The sequence below is a fragment of the Odocoileus virginianus genome, chromosome 24 (genome assembly GCF_023699985.2).
Source record: "Odocoileus virginianus isolate 20LAN1187 ecotype Illinois chromosome 24, Ovbor_1.2, whole genome shotgun sequence".
NCBI lineage: Eukaryota > Metazoa > Chordata > Mammalia > Artiodactyla > Cervidae > Odocoileus > Odocoileus virginianus.
In genome coordinates, this window is record NC_069697.1 from 41,845,239 (window position 1) to 41,861,119 (window position 15,881).

The following is a 15,881-nucleotide window of genomic DNA, read 5'->3' on the forward strand; positions in this document are numbered from 1 at the left end:
AAAAGAGTATAAATTAGTATTACAACAAATGTGGATAAACATCTTCATCTTTCACATTAAGGAATCTGTAATTCCTGTTTAAAGTTGATGAATCAATGAGCATTTATGTAGAACAACTAATAAATAATTACAAGTGATTTTCTTTGCGGAGTGAAACTAGGTAGAAATTAGGGGACCCAGGAAAAAGAGACTTTTACTCTCAGTATCTTTTGATACCATTAGAACTTTTATTCTCATATGAACATATTTTTTTTTTCATATGAACATATTATTTTTTCATATGAACATATTTTAAAATACATTAGAAATCGATTGGACCAGAAAATAGTTACTGAGGAAAGAGGTGAGTCTAAGGGTAATACAGTAAATTAGAAAATTTGCAATATTCCTTTAAATTAACGTAGTATGTTCTATGTATGACAGATTCTAATGCTGATAGTTACACTGGGGAGTAAAGTTAGAGCTTCACATAAACTGCCTTGGTTCATGCACAAGCTAGTCCAATATGTCAGTGTTTTCCCCACCAGGTAACAAAAGTCGGGTGTAAGGCACAGCAACGGCGCAGCAAGCTTTAGAGGAGCACAGCGCTGTTCACGACGCGCGGAGTGAGGGACGATTCACCTCGCTGTCTCTCGCCTTCGCGCAGGTGTTGGCGGGGGCGCCATCTTGCAAAAGCAGGCTCAGTAGTCCAGTTCTCGCGGCGTTCGCGCGGTTTTCCATTACCTCAGGCGGAGCCGCCTCAACCTGCGCTTACAGGCCCTGTCAACAAATTTCATTATTTTAAAGGTAAGAAATATGTTTACCTCATATTTCCTTCTTTACTACATATTAATGTTCAAAAAATTGTGTTGCCTAATTTTTAATAGGATTGTTACTATTTCTCTTGGCTCTCTGGTTTCAAAGTTGAGTGGTTCTAAGTGGTCTATGCCCCATCTTTCCTCCACAAGTACTGTTTTTTGGAGTGTGATTTGAGGTTTCTTTGATATTGCTTATACGAAGTTGTAATAGACAAATTTGTATTTTTAAAAGCTTTTTGTTATAAAAATTCTCAAATATTTACAGAAGTAGACAGTATAGTGTTTAGAGCACTTAAGAATTCATTATTCTACTTCAACAGGGAGGCACTCCTAGCCAATCTTGTTTTATCTATACTCTCCCCTATCTTCCCTCCTATAATATTTTGACACAAATCCCAGCAATAATATCATTTAATTGTAAATATTAATCTTTAAAATGTAAGAAGTCTTTTCTGTAACATAGCCACCATTCTATTATTATACCTAATAAGATTAGAATAATTTCTTCAAATAGTCTGTCAATACTATTGTATGTGTATGTATGTATTTGACATGAAATAAAATTATTATTGTCCTATTAGAAAACAAAATATGTTTGAACTGAAATTTTAAGTTATGACTTCTTTTTCATCCCTAAACTGAGCTTTATCTCTATTAAATGTAACCCATAAAGACATCTTCTTAATCTCTGAAGATATTGGGCTAGAAATATTTTATCAGGACAACAACTTATGCATATGGATGACTCAGAGGCTGTATAGTTGATAATAACTGTGGCTCCAGCTGCTGACCTTCCCAGAAACCTCAGGGGAGAGCAGAGATTTCTCCATGAAATGAACCTTCACATGTCAGCTTGCTTCTCAGCAGCTTTGTCACCCTGAAACTTCTATGATAGCTTCCAGTTTTCCAAAAAGGATAACCACCCTCAAAGCAAAATATTTGAGTTCCCTGACAGATAAAAAGCATACTTGCTGCTCTCAGTTTTGAAAGAGACATAGGTAGAGCTTAGTTTTCGGTTGTTCCCATATCATCTCACTAGACCCATCTTTTCTCTATTCAAAGAAAATAAAGACAAAACTCTAGCCAGATGTGATGTCCCAGTATTTCCCCATTTTCCTCCTTTTTAGTTCAACACTTAGTGTTTTCTTTGGGGGGTTGATTTTATTTTGACTCTGGTTAATAATAAACAACTAGATAAAGATATATTACATACACATCTCTATACATTATCACTTTTATATATGTATGACATTTAATATCTATCATCTATTTATCAATCTTTCATCTAATTGGAGGTGGTGTTTGAGTCACAAAGTTGTGTCCGACTCCTGTGACCCGGTGGCCTGTAGGCCACCAGGCTCCTCTCTCCATGGGATTTCCCAGGCAAGAATACTGGAGTGGGTTGCCATTTCCTTCTCCAATCATCTAGTTATTTATCACAAAGTTCTGGTTTTAAATTATAGATGCATCATTTACTAATCATGTAAATTTGGGAAAACTATCTAATATCCTTCTCATTTGTTAAATGGGATGAGTTTGCTGGGAAAATTACATGAGTTAGCACATATAAATGGTGGTTAGAATCTAGTATTTGCTCGAGGAAAGTTAGTAATATTATTGATACTTTAAGTGCCAATAAATAATACTGTGCTTTAATAGCTACTTTGAGAAAAACTTTCAAAGTTGTCAATATTGATTTCTCTTCATGTTAAAACTACCTGTCATGTAGTACTTTTATGATTCACTTATTTTTACCTTTTATCAGTGGATGTTGCCTGTGATAATTATTACTATGATATTCTTTTCTAGTGATGCTTTATTTCTCTTATTTCTTTTTTGTTATTTGTTACTTAAAATTCTTTTATACCAAAGAGTTGTCCCATTCTCCCATTTATTTATTAATTTTGTTGTTCTTCAGTTGCCAAGTTGGGTCTAAATCTTTGTGAGTCCATGGACTACAGCATACCATGCTCATTTGTCCTTAATTATCTCCTGAAGTTTGCTAAAATTCATGTCCATTGAGTTGGTGATGCTGTCTAACTATCTCATCCTCTGCCACACACTTCTCTTTTTGCCTTCAATCTGTCCCAGCATTAGGGTCTTTTCCAGTGAGTTGCCTCTTCTCATCAGGTGGCCAAAGTATTGGAGCTTCAACTTCAGCATCAATCCTTCCATGAATATTCAGTGTTGATTTCCTTTAGGATTGACAGGTTTGATCTCCTTGCCATTCAAGAGACTCTCAAGAGTCTTTTCTAGCACCACAAATCGAAAGCATCAATTCTTTGGCACTCAGCCTTCTTGATGGTCCAACTCTCACATCCATACATGAGTACTGGAAAAACCATGGAAGTAAGTGAAAGTTGCTCAGTCATGTCCGACTCTTTGTGACCCCATGGACTATAGAGTCCATAGAATTCTCCAGGCCAGAATACTGGAGTGGGTAGCCTTTTCCTTCTCCAGGGGATCTTCCCAACCCAGGGATCGAACCCAGGTCTCCTGCATTGCAGGCAGATTCTTTACCAGCTAGCCACAAGGGAAGCCCTAGCTTTGACTGTATGGACCTTCGATGGCAAAGTGATGTCCCTGCTTTTTAATACTCTGTCTGTTTGTCCTAGCTTTCCTTCCAAGGAGCAAGCATCTTTACAACCCCCAAAATAAAAAAAACATTTGTGAATCTATACTGACATTAATATATAACTAAATTTAAAAATATGTATTAATATCAGTTATAATCTAATACTGTCATAATTTATTTTGTTACTATTGCTGTTTTAATTTTGGCCATTGGGAGCTCTTTCAGGTTGTCTTCTTTGTCAACATGGTTTTATTTATTAATTTAATTTAATTTATTACCTCTTCCTTACTTTCTGGCACTGCAGGATGCTCCACTATCATTTACATTTTCTCTGTAACAGCAGTGGAATCAACTAGGGTTACATCCCTTCTCTTGAAGAATGATGTATAGAAACCAAGATCTCAGTACTAGATGTGCTAATTGCTACTGAGGTATCACTGTTTCTAGTTTCTCTTAATGAATAGAAGTATGGAGTATATGTAGGTACACTTACTCATGCATATGCACACATATATTTTTCTGTATCTATCTGAATGCATATTAAAAATAATACCATGAGTCATATTTTAGCCTTAACACTTTCCTTATTTCTAACTTTTTTTTTACTATGGTAAGAAATCTTGCTTTCATTATCTGTAATGTGTTTATGTTTATGTTCAAAGCTAACATACAGATTAAGTAGTTTTAGAATTGAAACCCCATACCCTGTGAGGAACAAACTTTTCAACAGTGTTTAAATTTTTTTTCCTTTGAATCTTATAATATCTGGTCAAAATGCTGTTTTCCAAAGTTAATAGATCAGCTTCTTTTTACTCCACCCTCCTTCAATGTGGTTATGTTTTTAATTTGTAATACATACGGCCTGCATTCCGTATTTCCCCACATCCTGACTGATTCTGTTTAGTTTATGGAGGGCAAACTTAATACATTCTCAGTGATGTACAGTTCTATGGGTTTTGCCAAATGCGTAGCATTGTGTGTCCTCTACGTTTCCATTCTCTTTCAGTTAGCCCCTGGATTTCCTGTGTTGCCCTTTTGTAGTCAGATCCCCCACCCATTCTTTAATGCCTGGCAACCACTTACCTGTTTCCCATCCCTATAGTTCCAGAGAATTATAAAAATGAAATTGTAAGTAAGTATATAGCCTTTTCAGGCTTCCCTTGGACTCAGCTGGTAAAGAATCTGCCTGCAACGTGGGAGACCTGGGTTTGATCCCTGGGTTGGGAAGATCTCCTGGACAAGGGAATTATTCTTCAGGGAAGAATAAATAAGGGAAGGCCAGTATTCTGGCCTAGAGAATTCCATGGACTGTATAGTCCATGGGGTCATAAAGAGTCTGACACGACTAAGTGACTTTCACTCACTCACTCGCTCATATAGTCTTTTCAGCCTGACTTCTTTCACTTAGCAAAATGCATTTCAGATTTATCCATGTTGTTGTTGTTATGTGGAATCAATGGTTTATTGCTTTTTATTGCTAAATGCAGTTCCATTGAATACATGTACCATAGCTTGTTTATCCATTCATCAGTAAAGGGTCTTTGGGTTGATTCCACCTTTGGGTGATTATGAATCAAGCAGGTGTACTTGCATACAGATTTTGTAGGAAGATAAGCATTCATTTTTCCTGGGAAATCCCTTAGAGTGGCTTGTTGGGTGATAAGAGTTTGAGTGAATGAGTTTAATTTTATAAGAAATTGGCCAAACTATTTACTGGAGTGGCTTTACTTTGCCTTCTCAGCAGCAATGTACAAGAGTTCCAAAATTACAATTTTAGTGTTTCCTGTGAACACTGAGTGGTCTTTATGGAGAATGTGCCTCCTAGCTGGTGCTTATTTCCCCAACTTCTGGGACCCCCAAAATCTATTCTCCTCACTCTCACTTGCCCTTCACCAGTTTATCAGTTATTCTACTTCAGTTCTTCTTCCATTTGAGAAAAAGTATATGTAAATGAATACAAGTATGAAAATGTGCATGGAGTAACAAACACCAAATTGAAACTAGTGATTATCTCTGTTTGGAAGGAAGAAGTTCAAATGGAGATGGGAATTTTAAAAAGTCTTTATTGTGTTGATAATGTTCTATTTCTTTTTTTTCTCAAATTCTTTTTTATATTGAAGTATAATTTACTTATAATATTGTTTTAGTTTTAGGTGTACAGAATAGCGATCCAGTGTTTTTGCAGATGATATTCCATTATAGGTTATTACAAAATAATAGGTATAATTCCCTGTGTGTTACAGTGTATGCTTGCTGCTTGTATATTTTATACATAGTTGTTAGTGTCTGTTAATCCCATTCCTGTAATTTTTCTCTTCTTCCCCACATTACCCCTTTGATAACAAGTTTGTTTTCTATATCTTTGAGTCTGTTTCTGTTCATATTTATTTGTATTATTTTTAAGATTCTACATATAAGTGATATCATACAGTATTTTCTTTCTCTGACTTATTTCACAAAGCATAATATTCTCTAGGTCCATCCAGGATGCTGCAAATGACAGTATTTCATTTCTTTTTTATGTTGAGGAATATTCCATAGTATGTATAAATCATATCTTCTTAATCCAGTTGTCTTTTGATTGACACTTGGGTTGCTTCCATGTCCTAGGTATTGCTTTGAACATTGGGATACATGTATCTTTTCAAATTAGTGTTTCATTTTTTTCTGGATACATAGCCTCCAGTGGAATTTCTGGATCATGTAGTAGTTCTGTTGTTAGCTTTTTAAGGAACTGGTAATATTTTATTTCTTGATCTGGGTTATTGTATTATCCTTAATACCCTTGGGCATATTTAGAATCACAGAAAATTAAATAATAAATAATACAACAAAATAAAACTATACACTTTAAGAAGAAACTAATTTAAAAACTAGATACATGGTATATATTTTCCTCCTCTAGGTATGTCTGTGTTATTTTAATTTAAATATTCATATGTTATTTTTTTACTCAGAAAAACAAATATGTTTTTAAAGAAGTACAAACATCAGACTTACCTTGTAGCCTTGGGCTTCCCAAGTGTCATACATTTTATGTCTTTGTTGAATGTGAGAGGTCTTTTTAAAGCCTCCTTTGTTTACAAGAAGATTGGGGGAAACCAATTACCATTACAATGCAGGTCTGAAATTGGGGCAGAATTTGGGGCTAAATCAATGTGGAAAATTTCCAGAATGTCACAAATCTTGAATCATTTCCCATGAGAAAGTAACATGTTTTAGAATCAGATACACCACAAAGAAAAATCTGGTCTTCCTTTCTCACTGCATGAAGTCGCTTAATTTCTATTTCCTTACCTTTGAAGTGGGAATAGTAAAAACTCCCTTGGTAAGAGTGTTTTGAAGTTTATGGATATCTGTCATTTGTGACCCAACTCTATCCCTGGTTTATGGCACTCCAACCACACGTGCCTTTTTCCATTTCTCCAACTGGCCCAGCTTATTTGTGCCTCAGGACCTTTGTGCAGCTTTAGTGACGTGGAATGCTCTTCCTTCTCATCTTCCCATGGCTGCCTCCTTTTTATAATCCTGTTCTCAGCTTACATGGCGTTTCCTTAGTAATACTTTTCCTGACTACTCAGTCTAACGTAGCTTCTAAGTCACTCTTTGTTATACTCTGTATACCATTTACTGCTATCTGATATTCTTTTACTTATTTAGTTGTTTATCATCTGTTACCCAACCTACCCCAGCTTGGCCCGCTTACACTTAGAAGAACATGTAGCACAAAATAGTCAATGAATTTTTGTGGAAAGAAAGAATGAATAATGACCATTTTTCTTTTGTTATTGAGACATTCTTAATATTGTTTGGTTCCTACAGGATGCCTTAAAATTCAAGGAGTAGGAAGTTATTCCTTATTCTTTCCCTGTCTGCATTAGTCTTACTTTCTTTAACAATTGTTTTGATCAAAGTTTTTTTCTAGAGTAGTATACAGAAAGTTGAACTTTTTCCTTAAAGAGGCTTTGAATGATGTATTTTGAGGCAAGCAGCATAAGAGATGATCTTTCTAGACCTCAGTGAATAAGAACCAGAGATGCCTCCTGATGTCATGTAAATCATAGGACAGAACAAGGCAGACAGACAAAGAGGTGGATAGAAAATAAAATAAGGAGCAAAAATTTGTGTCACTCATTCAGTGTAGTAGCTAAAGGATAGGGAGAATCTGAAGAGGCCTTGAGTTCTCTAATATGAGCCCCTGGATGGATGGTGCAAGATATGAGTATAGGAGCAGGAAGAGTGATGCAAGAGCTGGAGAAGTGGGAAGCACAGGCGAGAGTGTGTTAGGTGTATTACGTTTGGTGCTCAGGCTCTGGATGAGACTGATAGATCAAGAGTTCCTTATTTTTCAGATGGTAGTTGAAATCATGGGAGTAGTTGAGGTCACTAGCTAGTGTGTGTATGGTAACAGAATTGGGATAAGGACTGAACCTGCAGTTACAGGTACCACTGAAGAACAGAAAGAAGAGGAGGCTGTAAAAGGGGTGGCCAAGGTGTCAGGAGAAACAAGAGAGCATCATCACAGAAGTCAAAGGAAGAGGGTGAGGGTGTGGTTGATGATGTCAAATGCAAAAAGAGGGCAGGTCCTAAGGCTGGAAATGAGTCCACTGATTTGACAGTTTGTGATCACTGGTGACCTTTGGCAGTCACAGTTTCAGAGGTAATGGGAGGTGGTGGTGATGGTACAGAATTTAGCTGGCAGTGGCTGGATAAAGAAGTGAGAAAGAAGAGACAGACCTGGTTGTCTGTGCTCTTCAAGCTGGGGTAATCCAGTGCAGTAGGGTGGCCCTGCTGGGAAGAGCTAGTTTTTGGCAAGCACATTATGTATATTGGTGGCTGATATTAAGCATGGTCAACTCTCTTTCTCTCTCTTTTCAACTTTGGCAAGATGTGCATGGTTATTTTTTAGAAATCTAATGCAGGTCTTTAACATTCATTCCTTTCAAAAAGCACCTTTTTGAAAGCTTAAGTCAAATTTTCTGAACTCATTCTGCAACCTGATTTCATCACTATTCACTGTGTAGTCCTGCCTAGGACCGTACTCTGAGCTTCCCAGACCTCTTCCTTAGTAACCAGATATGGAGGTGCACCTTTATGATAATGTTTGCATGTGGAAAACAAGAATTGAGCTCAGTGTCATTCCAGGAAAAGAAAACAACCTTATTATCCAGCATGTACACTCTAACTGGAAATCCTCTGATAAGAGATTTTTCAAGAATTTTATTTTGAAATAGCAAATGACTACAAGTCAAATGCCCTTGATTGACTTCAAGATTGCAGATGCTCAAAATTGTCTTTATGATGTACTTATTCGATGGACGAATGTATTTTAGAGAAAGTTTGATAAAGGTGATAAACAGACGAATTTGAAAATAAAGGCCATTTCTTAGCTGAATTTTCCATGAATTGAGATTTTTACATTTTACTCTAGCATTGGCGTTTTCTTTCATTTTGTTTTGAACTTTTCAAAGGACCAGAAATTGTGATCCGTGTGCAGTGGATGGACTACTTTCTATTTTCATTTTACTTGTGAGAAGACTGCTGTGCCGGGAGGTAAGTAACATGCCCAAGGAATATAAGTCAGATCTTCTGATTTTTCATCAAAAATTTCCCCATGGCTTTCCCAGCACTCTCGTCACATATCTTTGTTCACAGTTTTATTGTGTCATGTTCAAGGTGAAAAATGTAGGGAGGAGCAGACAGAAACAGTTTTGTATATACCTCAGCTAATTGTGTGAAGTTGGTGGTCATGAAGCTGTGGGACTTGGAGCGCTGGTTACAGCGAGGCAGAATGTGGGCAGAAGATGCTTCCTCTAGGCAGCTCGGGCAGAGACTCGTGCACCACCCTTGCCTCTTCAGCTTATTTTTTAGCAGACACAGAGACTGTGCAGCCATCAGCTCAATTTCTGTACGTGACAAATCCTGAATCCTGGGGAGGGACGTACTTATGTAAACTCCCCCCAACCCCCAGTGCATCCTTGTCATGCTGCCAGCAAATGTTTACTGGAGCAGCAGCCGGAGTCTGCTTGGGAACTTGCAACCTGTGTACATCAGATGAGTGACCAAGATGCTTGGGTGTGTGCTGACTCATTTAAGAACATCTGATTTAGAGAGCTGCAGGGGCGTGGGTGTTAGAGTACACTGTTGGTTGATTTTCCAGCATGCTGCCAAAAAAGCAATAAATGGAAGTGGCAAGTGATGAAGTCAAAACACAATTAAGGTACTGTTCAGAATCTAACTAGTTGTTTCTTAAGTCTGTCTTTCAAGATACCCCAGTTATTAGCATCTGAATTCAGTAATATTTTAGAGATGCTGAAATAGGGATAGTAATATTTGTTGAGCACTTACTGTATGCCAGGTGTTTTTCTAAGTGTTTACATGCATTAAATAAGTCATTCCTTACAACCACCCTCTGAGGCAGGTGCTATCATTTTATAATCAGGGCAGAAGTAACTATCCTGAGGATACTAGGGCGTCCTTGGTAGAGCATGACATTCAAACCCAGGTCAGAATCATGTCTACGCCATTAACCACGAAATGCTATTACTACCAAGGAGTTAGTGCCATTAAAATAGAAGTAAATGGTTAGTGCTTAAAGTTCAGCAAATGCTGTTTCTATCCCTCTTCCTGATTTTTTTGTATGTACAAAATAGAAGATGAAAGTTTGTCCATTTACTCTGAAATGTGCACTAAATTGTGGTTAAATGGAGAGCATGAGAAAGAGACTATAGTCTTTTTATATATGATGGATAAATGAGTCCCTTTCAGTCTTTCAGGTGGTTGATCCCTGCTCAAGGACATTCTCAAGGCCAACTTTTTCTCTGGGAGGGAGAAGCAGGTCTGTGTGAGCTGCTGTGGGCTAGACTGAGCTTTGATCCTGGTGAGACCCAGGGACTTTAAAACAGTCTGTCAGAGAGCCCTGGGGCCATGGAGAGAATAGTTAGGAATGAGAGACAGTTGAGGGTAAGTCAGTTACTCCAGTGGCATAATTTAGTATTTCAGACATGACCTTTAATCTTCTGTAAAGTATTTGTTGACCTTGTCTCAGAGTCGCTGGAATCTGCTTTCAGTGGGCCTGTCTCATGCAGTCTGAAGGGTGGGGCCGTTAGGAGCAGAGGGCTTCAGCCCACAGGTCTGAGGCCTCATCAGTATGACCCCAAAATAGAGAGATCCTTTAAATTTTGAATCATAGTTTAACTGCCTAAATAATGAAAGTTTGAACTACCTCCCCTTCTTTGGCCCAAGTGCTAATCAGTGCCCACTGCCTAAACGTTCTCTACTCCATTGAGGGGAGTCTTAAGCCCCCACCCCAGTCGAGTCCTCTGACCTCCCTGTGCAGTCACAGACTCTCCAGAGCTGGGTGCTCTGCTCACACCTGTTGCCTACTGGGGACCATCCTCTCACTCTCCTCTTGACGCCTGCTTTCCTGTTTGCTAGCCTGTCTGAACGGTGAGGTTCGCTCTTCCATAAGTCCTTATAAATACAGCTGATGTTAGACACATAAGTAGCACAATTAAATCACCTCTTTTAGCTGTGGCTTTTCTTAGAGCTCTCAAAATTGCTTAGTTTCCAGTTGGCCTCCGCCTACCAGAGACCAGCTTCTCTCCTTCAGTCTACTCACAAGAAGGCCCCGAGTATCGGAAACACTGCAGGGGTCCCCTTGGTTCCTGGGGATAGGAAACAGACTTCCCCACGTTCTGTCTAAAGCCACCAGCCCAGTCTCACTCTCTGAAATGGAATTAATATCTGTCCACAATACTGACTGGGAATACCCATTAGGTTCAGGAAGTCCTGTCTTGATTTGTCAGGGTATCAGGACCTTCCCAGATCCCCCATATCATCAGAACCCCTGAATCAGACGTTAATGCTTCCTAGCCTCTGGACTCTTGCTAAATAAAGTTGTCAGTGGGACCCTGCCAGTGGGTCAGATGGCACCATACACCGCCAGTGTCCTTTCCTTCAGAACAACAAGTAGGAAGCTTCAAGCCTACACTTCCTCATGTAGGTCTCTTTCTCGCAACATCCCAGCTCCTATAAAGAACTCAAACATCAACATGACCTACCTTGCAAGGAGGCCTGAGGAACTGTTCAGTCAGTCGTGGGTAACTGTTTGTGACCCCATGGACTGCAGCATGCCAGGCTTCCCTGTCCTTCGCTATCTCCCAGAGTTTGCTCAGGCTCATGTTCATTGAATTGGTGATGCCCTCCAACCATCTCATTCTCTGTCACCCCCTTCTCCTCCTGCCCTCAATCTTTCCCAGCCTCAGGGTTTTTTTCCAATGAGTCAGCTCTTCGCATCAGGTGGCCAAAGTGTTGGAGCTTCAGCATCAGTCCTTCCAATGAACACCCAGGACTGATCTCCTTTAGGATTGCGTGGTTGGATCTCCTTGCTGTCCAAGGGATTCTCAAGAGTCTTCTCCAGCACCACAGTTCGAGAGCATCAGTTCTTCAGCACTTAGCCTTCTTTATGGTCCAGCTCTCACATCCATACATGAGTACTGGAAAAATCACAGCTTTGACTGTACAGACCTTTGTCAGCAAAGTGATGTCTCTGCTTTTTAACATGCTGTCTAGGTTGGTCATCGCTTTTTTTCCAAGAAACAAGGGTCTTTTAATTTCATGGCTCCAGTCACCATCTGCAGTGATAGAGCAGACAGAATGCTTTCTGGGGAAGGAAGCATTTCATCCTAAAATATAATTCACAAGGATAAAAATTTGTCAAAGGACACTCCCAGTTGACATTACTATGTGGTCCACAGTGTCTCATTCTAAAGAGTGGCCAGTGCGCAGAGGTAGTAAATACAGAGTGAACAAAGCTCACGTGCATCTTAGAGATATTTCACTGCTCGCTAGCCTTTCCAGGAAAGAGGATGTATGCTGTCATTTTAGACGTGTCCGGCTATTTGCGACCCAGTGGACTGTAGCCCATCAGGCTCCTTTGTCCCTCAGGTTCTCCAGTTACGGAGGCTGAAGTGGGTTGCCATGCCCTTCTCCACAGGATCTTCCAGTTTAGGGAAGGTGGTTTCACTCCCAGTTTGCATAACCATAGAGCCCCTCTCTAGTTTTTTTTTTTTTTTTTCCTTTTCTCAGAACAAGAGGACTCTCTGCCACAAAGATAAGTTCAAATTACCAGTCTAGGAAACAGAGTAGCTTGCTAATTTTAGAATGATTCTTCTTCCATTTATTTCACACATCAGCATTTACCAACATTTCAATTATTTTAGAGTAGTTGAAGTAGGAAGAATACTAGATGTGAAATTGTGAAACCTGCATTTGAATCCTGGTTTGTGTTTTGTTAGACTTGTGTTGTAGGCCAAGTTATTATCTCCCTGAGGTTCAGCTCGTCATCTTAAAATGGGAACAGTTATATCATGAGAAGCAAATGATAATAAGTATGTAATGTTATTTGGGAAGAATAAAGAGCTATAAAGATGCAAACTAGGGTTTTGTATTATTACTGTTGTTATTATTATTACCCAAGGTTTTACCCATTTCAGGGCTTCCAGCTGCATCATATTTTGAGACAGATTGCTCCAGGAAGAATGTAATGAAAGACTAAGTTTCTATTCTTTTTCTAGCCTTGTGTAGTATTCATCCCAAGGATATTAGCAAAAGGTAGTTGATACTCTTTTCCTCAAATAGATGCCATTTGTTGAGCAGTGACTATGGATCAGATACTAATCTTAGGTGTGCTGGGAAAAATTTGAGGATAGTAGAAACCACTCCTGACCTCATAGAGTTATAGTCTGGCTGGGAAGGTGGATGTTACCATATAATTACATAATTAAAGAAATACAATCAAGGCAAGTGCTCTGAAAGAAAAGCCTGAGACCAGTGTTCCCAGGTTGTGAGGCTAACTAGGCGTCTGCGGTTGTCACTCTCATTTTGGGTCTTGCTCATGCCTTTTGCAAGCCCTTGTAAGATACTCTCAATCTTTTTGTGTCAGATGCTCTCAGGAACTTCCCCCAGTGCTGGCCAGCCCTGTTGAGTCTGGTGTCTGTCTCCATTTAAAATGCCTTCTGGGTTCTTTGGGACTTGGGCAATTATGTGTTTCCCATTCTACCCTAAACAAGCTTGATCCTGGACCTTCCAACAGCAGCTCTGAGTTCTTAATTGATTTTAAGGAACTGGCTCAAAGCCCTCTTCAGTTGCACCGGGCGTGCCTGCCAGCATAACCCTCTGTAGTGTCTTGGGATAGGGATCAGTTGCTTGACCTCTTTATTTCAGAGTGAGCTGTTTGTTCTCTGAATTCCGTAGTAGAGAGCCAAGGGCTCACCCCTCAAACTCTAATATGACTCAGGGTTATGATATGTTCTATTGACTGACGTGTAGTAATGCATTCACGCCTATGAAGGATAGTCTGGTTTATTGGGAAGAGCACTGGACTGGTAATCAGCAGATTTGACCTTGTCATCAAGTAACTTTTTCACCTGGAGCAAAACTTCACTTCTGTGGTTCTCTGGCGTGACACCTACAAAATGAGTAAACAGTATTCATTGTTTAATCAATGTTTATTAAATTTTATGAAGGAACTGGGCTAGACATTTATATATACACACATATTTTTGCTAATCAAAGTTATTTGGACCTTAGATTTTTACATTCTTAGAATATGTGTTATATAATGACTGGAAGAACAAGATGGCGTATGTGCCTCATGGTGCATATTATGGATTGAATGTTTGCCTGCCCCAGACTCATATATTGAATCCCTTATCCTTCATGTGATAATATTTGGGGATAGTGTTTTTTTAGGCTTTGACACGGATATTTTTTTTTCATTATTCTGCTTTCTACTTTTCCATATCATGATGGAGATTATAAAGACCATTTGTAAACAAAATTTCATAGCTCATTTAAAAATATCAGAGAAGAAAAAGTGTATTTGATCTCTTGTGTTCTTTTCTTTTTCTTTGGCCCAGCAAGTTTCATTTTAGTAAGGGAGAAGCAAAGAAGAAGTGAGAAAAGCAAAGATGAAGACTGAGAAAACTTTTGGAGCTCCAGGGACCAGTGAAAAAGTTGTGCATCCAATTGCATGAGCTTATTAAATTAGGCCAGAGGTAAAATTATGTGTTTTGAGTTTGTTGTTGTATAAAACAAAGTTTTCTGGTTGTACACTGAATATTTTGTTGGGGGGAGGCTGTTAAAATAATGTATGCTATCTTTTTTTTTTTCTTTTACTAATTGGCAGTTAGGTTATTCAGAGAGAATGATGAATGAAATGACAGGTATATAGATATTACTCATATTTAGTGTTTTCTCTAGCTTCCTTCTCCATACTCTCCATTTTCTTTAGTTATGATTTCAGTTTTATATATACTTTTTTTTGGTAAGTCTTGATTTGTGGTGTAAATGTCAACCTCATACTAACAAAGACTACTTTTTCTCAGTTTTATTTTGAGATGTCTGTAGCCTGGATTTTTTATCTATCAAGGAAGAAGATGAAATTTTAAGAGAAGAGTTCATTTTTGGATGTGTGAGTTAGTTAAATGGCTAGTGATAGAAGCCAGGCTGTTTCAGATAATCATGGATTCCGAAACTATCTTTGATACTTTTATGGACATGATTATTATCTCCCCAAGAACTGAATATTTAACTGCCAACATAATTCTGATCTCATATCAGGCGATCAAGTACAGCTAAAATCTACTGCTTATTTTTTTGATCTGTTGTGGAGTTTGGACTCTTATTGGAGTTGGTATTCAGTCATTTAATAGATATTTATATGCTAGGTACGTAAATATATGCCAGGTACTGTGCCGGGTATCTGGTATGGATCAGAAAAATTCTCATATCCTCGCAGCCTGTGTTCTGGTGAGGGAGCCAGATAATAGACAAGTGTATGAATGTGTACTATATAATGGGAGGTAGTGATAAGAGCTGGCAAGAACAACCAAACAAGATCAGTTATTAGAGAGGAGGCAGAGTCTGTCTGAGGAGATGACCTTTGAGTGAAGCTGAATGAACTAGGAGGGAATCATTTGAGTATTTGAGAGAGGAGTGTTCCAAATGGGAACAGCAAATGCTAAGTCTCTGAGTAAGGGTGAGTCAAGGATGAGAACCGACTAGGAGGCCATCTACAGGCAGTGAGGGGAACAGGGACCGAAATTGGATTCTAGAAGTAGCTGGAGGCCAGATCCCATCCTCAAAGAAAAGAATCTGATTAGAAAAATAAAAATAAGAGACATTTATGAACTATAGCACAGTGTATCATCCAGGAAAAAATTAGGTGTCATAAACAAGAATGCTACTGGATGTTAAAAAAGAGAAGTATCTCTGTGACCTAGGCATGTGACGAAGTCTTCATGGGAGAAGATGTCCTTGAGCTGCTCTCATTCATTCATTTACTCAGCTTGTATTTGTTGAGTGACAAATAGGTGCTGGACTCTGTGGTAGGTGGTAGAAACGTGGTGAGTATCAAAACAGACCAAGTCCTGTGTCCATGAACGTATTACCTAGTTGGGGAGAGAGAGGTAAAGCATAGAATTACACAAGTGAATGTATAATTA

The 15,881-nt window shown here is 38.7% G+C and overlaps 1 long non-coding RNA gene across 1 annotated transcript in view; it reads left to right on the forward strand.

Moving 5' to 3' along the window:
- The first annotated feature begins 384 nt into the window (after positions 1–384).
- The window catches only part of LOC110129987 (uncharacterized), a 107,500-nt gene continuing 92,003 nt past the window's right edge, over positions 385–15,881 (forward strand). The window contains exons 1-3 of the long non-coding RNA XR_011483294.1: positions 385–786; positions 8,844–8,925; positions 14,295–14,432. This is a non-coding gene — a long non-coding RNA (uncharacterized lncRNA). The remainder of the gene's footprint in view (positions 787–8,843; positions 8,926–14,294; positions 14,433–15,881) is intronic.